Here is a 9,035-nt window from a genome sequence, read left to right on the forward strand (position 1 = left end):
TGTGTGAGGTCACATGCATTTATCTTCTATTGTGATTCCCTATTTCCTTCTGGAAGGAGAAGAAAACTTGTCTTCATGGCATTTCTGTGCTGGTATTTTTAGAGGACCCCACTGTAACAAGAAGGACCAAGAACCGAAACAGCCCCAGGGAATGACCTTAAGTTCTTGAAATGTTTAAAATACTATGAGGTGGAAACACTCCACAGAAAAAAAGTCATCAGCTCCCTGCTACCAACCTAAATATTTGCACCACCACCAAGGACTGGGCTAACCTCCTCCCTCCGTGCCTGTATCGGTCTCCCAGAGCCAGAAACCTTTCCCAGAAAAAGCCTTTCTCAGAAATCACATTCCTGAACATTCCTTTCATGAGGCTGCGCTGTAGTCACTTGGCTCTCAGTTATTTCTCTCCAGCGCTGGCAATTTGTTGTTTCTCTCAAATGTTCATCTGGCTCTGCTTTACTTAATCGTGGTGTCTCCCAAAGGTCTGCACTAATGAGTTTCTGCATTCATACCATATGCTTCCTTTGCCATAGAGTTTAGCTGTATAGAAAACAGATTTTGAGACTCTTTCTATTCCCTTCCTCTTCTGTCCTCAGATCTGAGAGGTCTTCTAGGCAGAAGAGGCCTCTTGGATGCCTTCACCCGGCCAGTTAGAATCAGACCACATCTTAACGATGCTCCCACATAATGTAGATGTGCAGCAAAACTTTGAATGTAATGGTCCAGTTCCTTCTTGATTTGGCTTTAGGTTAACTGGCTTTTTTGGAGCCCTCGGGAGATCCCAGAGGCCAAGGTCATCCACAGCCTCAGAAAGTGGTGGCGATTCTGGGCAACAGACACCAGGTTCCTATTGCAGGAGCTGTGCTTCCCCCAGTGGTGTTTACAGCAAGGCAGGACAAGGAAGGACTGCTCCTGAGCTGGGGGAGGTTTCAGAAGGCTTTAGGAGGCCAAAGGAACAAGATCAGCACTGGAGCACAAACCTCCCAGGAAAGGCCAAGCCAACTGCCCTGGAAGTAATCACGGATAGCAAAGAGAATCACCCAAACTACTCAACTGATAAAAACAACTCGTAAGAGCTAAATATCCCAGAGAGAGGATATAAAATCTCATTTTAAATTACCCAGATAGGAAACAGCCCAGCAAGAAATGTTCTTTACAAGAAAGTCTTTGGAGGATTATTATTCCCACCCTTTCTGGCAATTGCTCTCTCTCCACTCCCATAAATGCCCATCCCAGGGCACTGCTGACACAGATCTGCTATCAACAGCCGCACTTAGCTTAGTGAAGCATCACAAAAACATAAAAGAGTTCCCTCCTGCATTTCCCCCATATGAACCACTTTGTTTCTAGTTTTCTCTTGCAGATGCAATGGAAGCAGCGTTCAAATGACATTCCCATTTTTCAGACTGTGAATAAAAGTGTATATGAGTGTTATTTGCTAAGCATGGCCTGTTCACTGGTACAAACCACTATCTATCACCTAGAACATAGGGATGTATGGAAGAACCTGGTGCTTTTGGTCCAAACAGCATCAGGAAGGAGGACAGCTCACTCCAGTACAGCTGTGCCAGGAAACCTTCTAGGCAGGGAGCCATATATACACTGTCCACGTGTGAAGAATGGGAAGATGTTGACTGACCTGAAGGATGGAGACAAGGACAGTGGCATTGACATGCACTGGGGCTGGGGGAATTGTGCAGAGGAGTTCATATGGACGAGCACTGGGAACATGTGGCAGGTGAGTGGGGAGACCTTAGAGCATCCTTCCAGTACCTTAAGGGGACCTACAAGAAATCTGGAAAAAGATTTTTTACAAGGCATATAATGACAGGACAAGGGGTGATGGGTGGCCTGGATGCTGCTCTGGGATGCCTAAAACCTTTGTCTCCCAATTTGAAATACATTTTTGAAAGCAATAAATTTTTCCATTACACCAGCAAAGTAGAGGTTAAATTTTATTTCTCTGAGTATCAAAACTTCCCATCCCTCAAGAGATGTGTCCCGTGTAGCTTTACTAACTTGATACATGAAGTACAATGAATCCTACTGATGTCTCACCTTCAGAGCAGGGCTATTGTCAAACGGGAAAAAGAATGTTCTTGCAGCAAGTGGAATCACAAAAAAGGTCTCCGTGTGTTCTTAGCATACTTGGAAATTTCTGGCAAAAATTAGGACAAGGTATTTTACTCCTGTATGTGCACACAACTGTAACTTCATTCATTTAGAGTAAACATCCCTGTGACAGAGGACACAACCATACAAAAAGCAACAGAGCCTGGCAATAAATGCCCTGTGCAGCTTTGACCCACTGTCTTCCTCCTCAGTGTTGTCTCATTCCAGGTGTCCCAGCTCCCTCAGCTGTGCCTCTGTCTTCCTCTGTTTCTTTTTCTTTCCCTTTTTCTTTTCCTTTATTAAATCGAAACTACAGGACAAATGTTTCTTTCTCTTCATCCAGGCTTGGAGATCTCACCTGCTCTGGGCCAAAGGCAGGTGAAAGTCTATTCAATACTGGTGGAAACTTTGCTACGTGGACAAAAGACAAATCACTCTGGGGAGTGTGCAATCTTGGCACAGGAAGCAAAAACTGGCTGAAACGCCAGCGCTGTTGAAGTGGAAATTCCCCGTGGATTTCAGTGAAGTTGGAGATTTGGTCCTGGAGTTCAGGACCATGAAGCTGTCTGAGGGGACACTCTGTGGTCTTCATAGAATCACAGAATGGGTTGGGTTGGAAAGGACCTTAAGATCATCTAGTTCCACCCCCCCTGCCATTGGCAGGGACACCACCCACTAAACTATGTCGCCCAAGGCTCTGTCCAACCTGGCCTTGAACACTGCCAGGGATGGAGCATTCACAATTTCCTTGGGCAACCCATTCCAGTGCCTCACCACCCTCACTGTGAAGAACTTCTTCCTTATACCTAATCTAAACTTCCCCTGTTTAAGTTTGAAGCCATTACCCCTTGTCCTACCACTATAGTCCCTAACAAAGAGTCCCTCCCCAACATCCTTATAGGCCCCCTTCAGATATTGGAAGGCTGCTATGAGGTCTCCACGCAGCTGCCCTTTCCCAGGCTGAACAGCCCCAACTTTCTCAGCCTGTCTTCATACAGGAGGTGCTCCAGTCCTCTTATCATCCTCGTGGCCTCCTCTGGACTAGCTCCAACAGCTCCATGTCCTTTTTATGTAGAGGACACCAGAACTGGACACAATACTTCAAGTGAGGTCTCACGACACAGTTGATCACATCCCATGGGAGCTGGCTCTGTGTTACTAACGTGTCACTGCTCACTCTCTTCACCACCAGCGCTGTAACACACAGAACTGGTGCTGTGGAAACACGATATTCACCACCCTATGAGAAGACATGACCCTCTGCAACCAAGCACTGTGGTCGCCCCAGAGGCCTGTGCTGGGCTGGTGTTGGCCACTCCTTCACTGTCTCCTTATTCCTTATGCTGAGAGAACACAAATAGCATTTAAACATCATCATTATGAGGCCATTGGCCAATTTGGTCAGTGAACTTATGTGCTGCCCTTTTGCTTTGGTTGGCAAAGGAAGAGGGATCCATGCAGGGACCTCCTTGTCTGAACCACCACCCACACCATGACCGCTGCTGGAGACGGGACACAAAAAGTATCTCCTTCCTCTGAAATGTAAACCTACCAAACACTACCAGTGACTGGTGCGATTTAAACCTTAGCCCAGAGAAGGAAGATTGCTCCTTCATTTTCTGCAGGTTGATAAGATAAATGGAAGCCAGGGTGTCTTTCAGGGGTTAAAAGAGACATGGGCAAATTGCCTGTCTTGGGCACAAGTCACTCGCTGGCCAAAAGGAGTCAGGCGAGGATCACCACGACAGCGACATAGCTAAGGTGGCGGTCTCTGATGCCCTCTGAGTGTATCTCATTCTCCATCCACTTTGTCAGAAGTAAACCAAAAATGCTCCTGCTGCTGAAATAAGCTACCCTGATGTACAGACTCCAACCTGTGCAGTGGTCAGTCTGGTGACTGGAGACATTCCTGGAAGAAGACTCACAGATATTTGGGATATCTTGTCCTACCCAAACCTGCAGACACTGAGCCCTGGCTGTTTTGGAAAGCAGGGTACAAGACTGAACAGACCCTGGGTTTGATCTTCCGCTCTTAAAATCTCACTGCTTTCCTGAACCCTACCCTGCACACATCCTCCTGCCAAGCTCCAACCTGTGCAATGGAACCTGCCTCCCAGCACCAAGCCAGGGCTGGCACAGCGTTCACATCTGATGCAAATGGCAGTTTCATCACTCCTAAATGGTTTGCTGAACCTGAAATAGGAGTGCTTGGCACAGAAAGATGCACAGCAGATACCACAGACCAAGCCAAGGAGTTTGAGGGTATCTCATACCTACTAAGAGGTACAGCCAGAAAAAGAGCCACCCATTTCCCTCTGAGATGTCCCGCGGGTGCAGGTAACAAGGATGCGCAGCCTGAATTGTGATAGTAGTTGTAAATGTTTTAAACCCATTTGCAGGTCACACCTAGCAGGCAGGCAGGCTGTCATCAACTCTGATGTTGTCACTTCATTTCCACTCGCTCTCATTCACGTGGAAAGATCCTGAAGCGCCCTGGGCTGTGATCTGCTCAGTTCTATTCTTGGCTGTCTCCTTTCTGAAGGACGGTGATTTCTCACATGTGACTGTTTTCCAGCTATCACTTGTTGAGACATACCCCCCCCTGTTATATTACAAAGAGAGTCAGGTGACAAGTACCTATTTACAAGTCTATTCTGAGGCACAGGAATAGCTTATTGATCTGAGCTATGAACTGAAACTGTTCAAATGGGACTCTTGGGAATCACGCTGCTTGTCTTGAGTTGACCCAGCCTCTAACTCTTCTGTGGGAGATACAGAAAATTAGGATTCATGTAATTTACTTGTGTGTGTGACTAGGGTCACAGTGGTTCATTGTACAAGAATTTAATATAACCAAGTGTCTTCTACAGGATGCTGTAAAGTTCCCATTGTATTTGATATTAAACAGGCTTTTTTCCAGCTACTGTTCACCCATTGCACATCAAGCTGTGACCCAAACGCTTCCTTCATTTCAAAAGCTTAATCTTTTTGGTGTATACTATTAGTTTGCAAAGCACTTTATCGGAAAGCATGGATTTGTGAAGGGATGAGTGGGTGAGCTAGCAGTGCTGGAGCCTTTCCATTTGCTCTATCCCATTCACAAGATGCACAGGATTACCCTTGAGCTCTGTCAGTAGCATACATTTGAAAACTGCAAAATACATGGCAATAAATGAGATATTTCCATTAGCAAGGAACGACTGACTCATTCTGCATCAAAAATTAGCTCAGACATTGACAGCATTATAATCACACATCACATACAGGACAACAAAAGCCTTGGGGCTGGCTCCTGGCATGGGCTGATCAAAGCCACATCCTGTCCCCACCATCCGCTGCCCCAGCAAAGTCCCAGGGCAGGTCCCAGCGCACCCCAGCCACAGCGGCAGGACCAGCAGGGTCTTGCTTGGAGCAGCCTGGTCACTGGAGGCTCCCCTCTGCGTGAACGTGCAGAACCACCTCAGTGAAACCTCCAGACACTGGTTTCCCTCCATCCTGTGAGCTCCCGGAGGAGGCAGAAGTCCTGGTGATCTCTGCTGAGAAGAGGATCTGTTTTGTTGATGCTGTGGACACTTCATGCCTTTGGGGCTTTCCTGGCAGCCACCTTTTCCTTTGCACCAGTGTGGTCAGAGCTGTCTTTTCTCCTTGAGACTTGAATGAATTTGACATATTTCTGCAGTTCCTGTTACTTTGGTGAGCAATTTATCCCAGGGTCTTTACACCAGCTGCTTTCCTCTTCCAGCTGTTTGCGCACATCTGATGGAATGATTTCATTAGAGCAGCTTCAAGCTTCTTACAGTCAATGCCCCAGTTTCCTTTACAAGTCATTGAGATGCAGTTCGTTTTCTCACTTGTAGTTTTAGAGATTGAAACCGAGCTGCATCCTCATTCTGGTAATTTCTGTTTGTTTCTTACCAATGTTTTCATTTATAGAAACCCTATTTTTTCTAGGCAAGCAATAAACCCATTATCCCTCTTCTTTCTATGCATAATTTGATCAGAAAATCAACTCTGACAATCAACTCATAGAGCTTTTAATCTACAAATGCATGTGTTCAGCCTATGGTGAGTTGTTTTGGCTCTAGTTCAGATAAACACAAGTACCAGATGCAAATACAATACATGTATGGCCGGGGAAACTGAAAGAGAAAACCAGCATCTTTCCAAAGGTACCAAAGAATGCACACTGTCAGCACAGGAGCTCCCTTTTTAAGGTATGAGGCCCACAGGCCTGGACTGTGCAGCCTTACTTTGTACATGGGGTCTAGTACTGGAGATTTTTTGTGATCAGCAGCTAACAGATGGAGTGCTGAGAAAGAAATAAGAGGTATGATAATGCTGCAAAAAGCATGGGCCATGAGTTGAAAAGTTCAGTAATAGCACCAGATAGCCAGGACGGAAAATGCCCTGAAAATATATGATTGCTCCGTACATAGGCTTGCAGTGGAAATTACAGGACGGTAAGTGGACTCTTTCCTTATGAAACATGACAGGAAGGCAGAGGGGGCCGTAGGGTACCATATAAATATGAGCTGTGACCATTATTTAAAGCCACCCTACTGAATAGTCTGACACTTCGAAATCCATCTACCAGCAAGTACAGTTATTTTGACCATGCCTAAATCTTATTTCTGAACCTTTTCTGCCTGTCAGTAGTTAGGTTAGAAATAATTACATGATTCAATAGCATGTTTCTGGAAAAATTAGCAGTATGAGAAAGCAGGTCTTTTTCCCCTGAGCAGGTTTGTTTTCCATGCTCCCCTCTGTGCCGCTCTCAATCTCCATGTATTACCGGATGGATTCATACTAATCTGAAGGAAGAATCAAGAGGCCTGGAAATATCTTATTCTAAATTACATGTGCACTTGGGCTTCTGACCCGCAGAGAAGTCTGATAGAATAAACTGGTGTGGAGGATTTAGTTCAAATAGGATTTACTGAAAAGAATAAGCAAGGGAGTTTATTTTTAGGGCAGCAATAGTTAATCTTTACAGATTTGCTACGTTAATTAAAAATGGAACAATCCAGTGATTGCATCAGGGTTCCTATTAAGGCTAAATCAATAAACCAATCGGCTTAAATCATGGAATCACTGAATTAATGCAGCGAGTAATCAAACTGGAGTCTGAGGCTGGCAATGGAGGGAATTACTTTGCATTAGTCCCGTTTCAAGCTCTCGTGAGAGCAAGGGGCAGAATTTAAGGAGAAGCCAGCTTCCTTTCCTTTCAGGCTACAGGCTGTAGTCTAACCAGCACATGAAACTATTTATCCAGTGAAAAATCATTTTGCTTCTAGGCCCAAGCAAAGGAGATGTTGCAATCCCGTCCTGTTTCATTTTGAGGAAATCCAACAGAGAGAGTTCTCAGCTCCTCTTTAACACAGCTCTTGGTGCTCAGCTGCTGCCAGCAGTTTCGGGCTAACTGTTCTCTCTGAACACCACAAAAGCTAGAAACGTCACAGAGAAGAATAAAGACCCCTCTATGAGGTGCCCCCAGACCAACTGCTCTTTCCCCTCCCCAGGCACTTGTTCCCATCAGCAAGCTGCCAGGCACAGCTCTTCTGACCTGTCTTCCTTCAGGAGAGGCTACTCCAGCACAGAGGTGAACATACCCTGTAGTGATTACTCCAACTGAGTGACTTTGGAAGTGGAAAAGTTACCTGAGATTGAAGACACTTTTCTTTTGAATATATCCACGACTCCGAGTTTGTTGTTCCAGTGTGAAATGTCCATCAAATTGTTCATGGCACACAGAAAGCCCCTCGTGTGGGTGACACAGTGCATCCTCCCTCCAGACCCTCTCACTAAGTGCCCGTACATGCACTGCCCTCTCTGCCCACTAATCAGCCAAATCAGTGGCAAGACTTCAGAGCAGTTTGGAATAATGATTTTATTTTATTGTTTATTTTATTTAAAGTCCCTTTAAAATTCAAGCTGTTTTACTTCTCTGAAGAGAGACCTCGGCCTCCTTGCTGTGGCTGTGACTTTCCTGCTGCCCTGCCTTTATCCAGGTAATTTCAGGGGAACATAATCTAAAACTATTTTCTGAACATTTTGTGCATCTTCTTCTCAAGACAGAGGATTGCAAGGGAAACAGGGAGCTTTTACCTGTGGAGATTTAGGTCAGGCTTCACTGGGGAAGTTTTGAGAGCCACATTTTTAAGGATGCTTGAAGATCCTGACAGAAAACTTACAGGGGTCTTAGTACTGTCTTTACAACTGATTTGTAAGCTTTTGAGTTTCTAACTCTCACTCAAATCAGTGCCTTTAGAAATCAGGTGTAATGTCTAATGAGTGTGTGCATTGGGCAAGCCAAAAATTGTCCTATTCATTTCCCTATGCTTAAAACTATGTCCCTGCTACTGTGCAAAGTGCCCTAGTGGGTATCTTTTCTCATGTTTATCCATTTTGGTGTACTGCTTCACTTAAGAACTGCTCACAGTTCAGATGAGTACACTCTCTAAGGATTCATCAGGAGATTGTGATAAGCACGACACAAGGAAGCCAAAATGCTGTATTTTTTACCCCTTGCCTGGAAAAGTTCTTTCTGCCCCTGTTTCCTTGTGTGTAACACAGGGTAGAGAACTGTGCCCCTCCTTTGCTGATGTTCATCATCACAGGCACATGCTATTACACAAGAAAGAGGGTCAAATCTTAGTCAGGGTGGCTCCACACCTGATCTAGTACCATCAGTAGTCAATATAATTCCTGCCTGAGCACAGCAAAGTCGTGTGTGGTCACTGGATTGCACCGAACAGTCGGAATAACCAAATGATATCCCTGCCATAGACATCTATGGGACAAGTGAAAAACACACAGGTAGGCTATCATGCTTTACTGGATTTGACATATTTTTAATGAATTAGAAAAAATCCATGGTAAATTCATTAAGACTTTTCCATGGGGGTCTCTAACCAGAGTCCCAC

This window comes from Nestor notabilis, unplaced genomic scaffold, assembly GCF_000696875.1.
Source record: "Nestor notabilis isolate BGI_N333 unplaced genomic scaffold, ASM69687v1 scaffold5465, whole genome shotgun sequence".
Taxonomy (NCBI): domain Eukaryota; kingdom Metazoa; phylum Chordata; class Aves; order Psittaciformes; family Psittacidae; genus Nestor; species Nestor notabilis.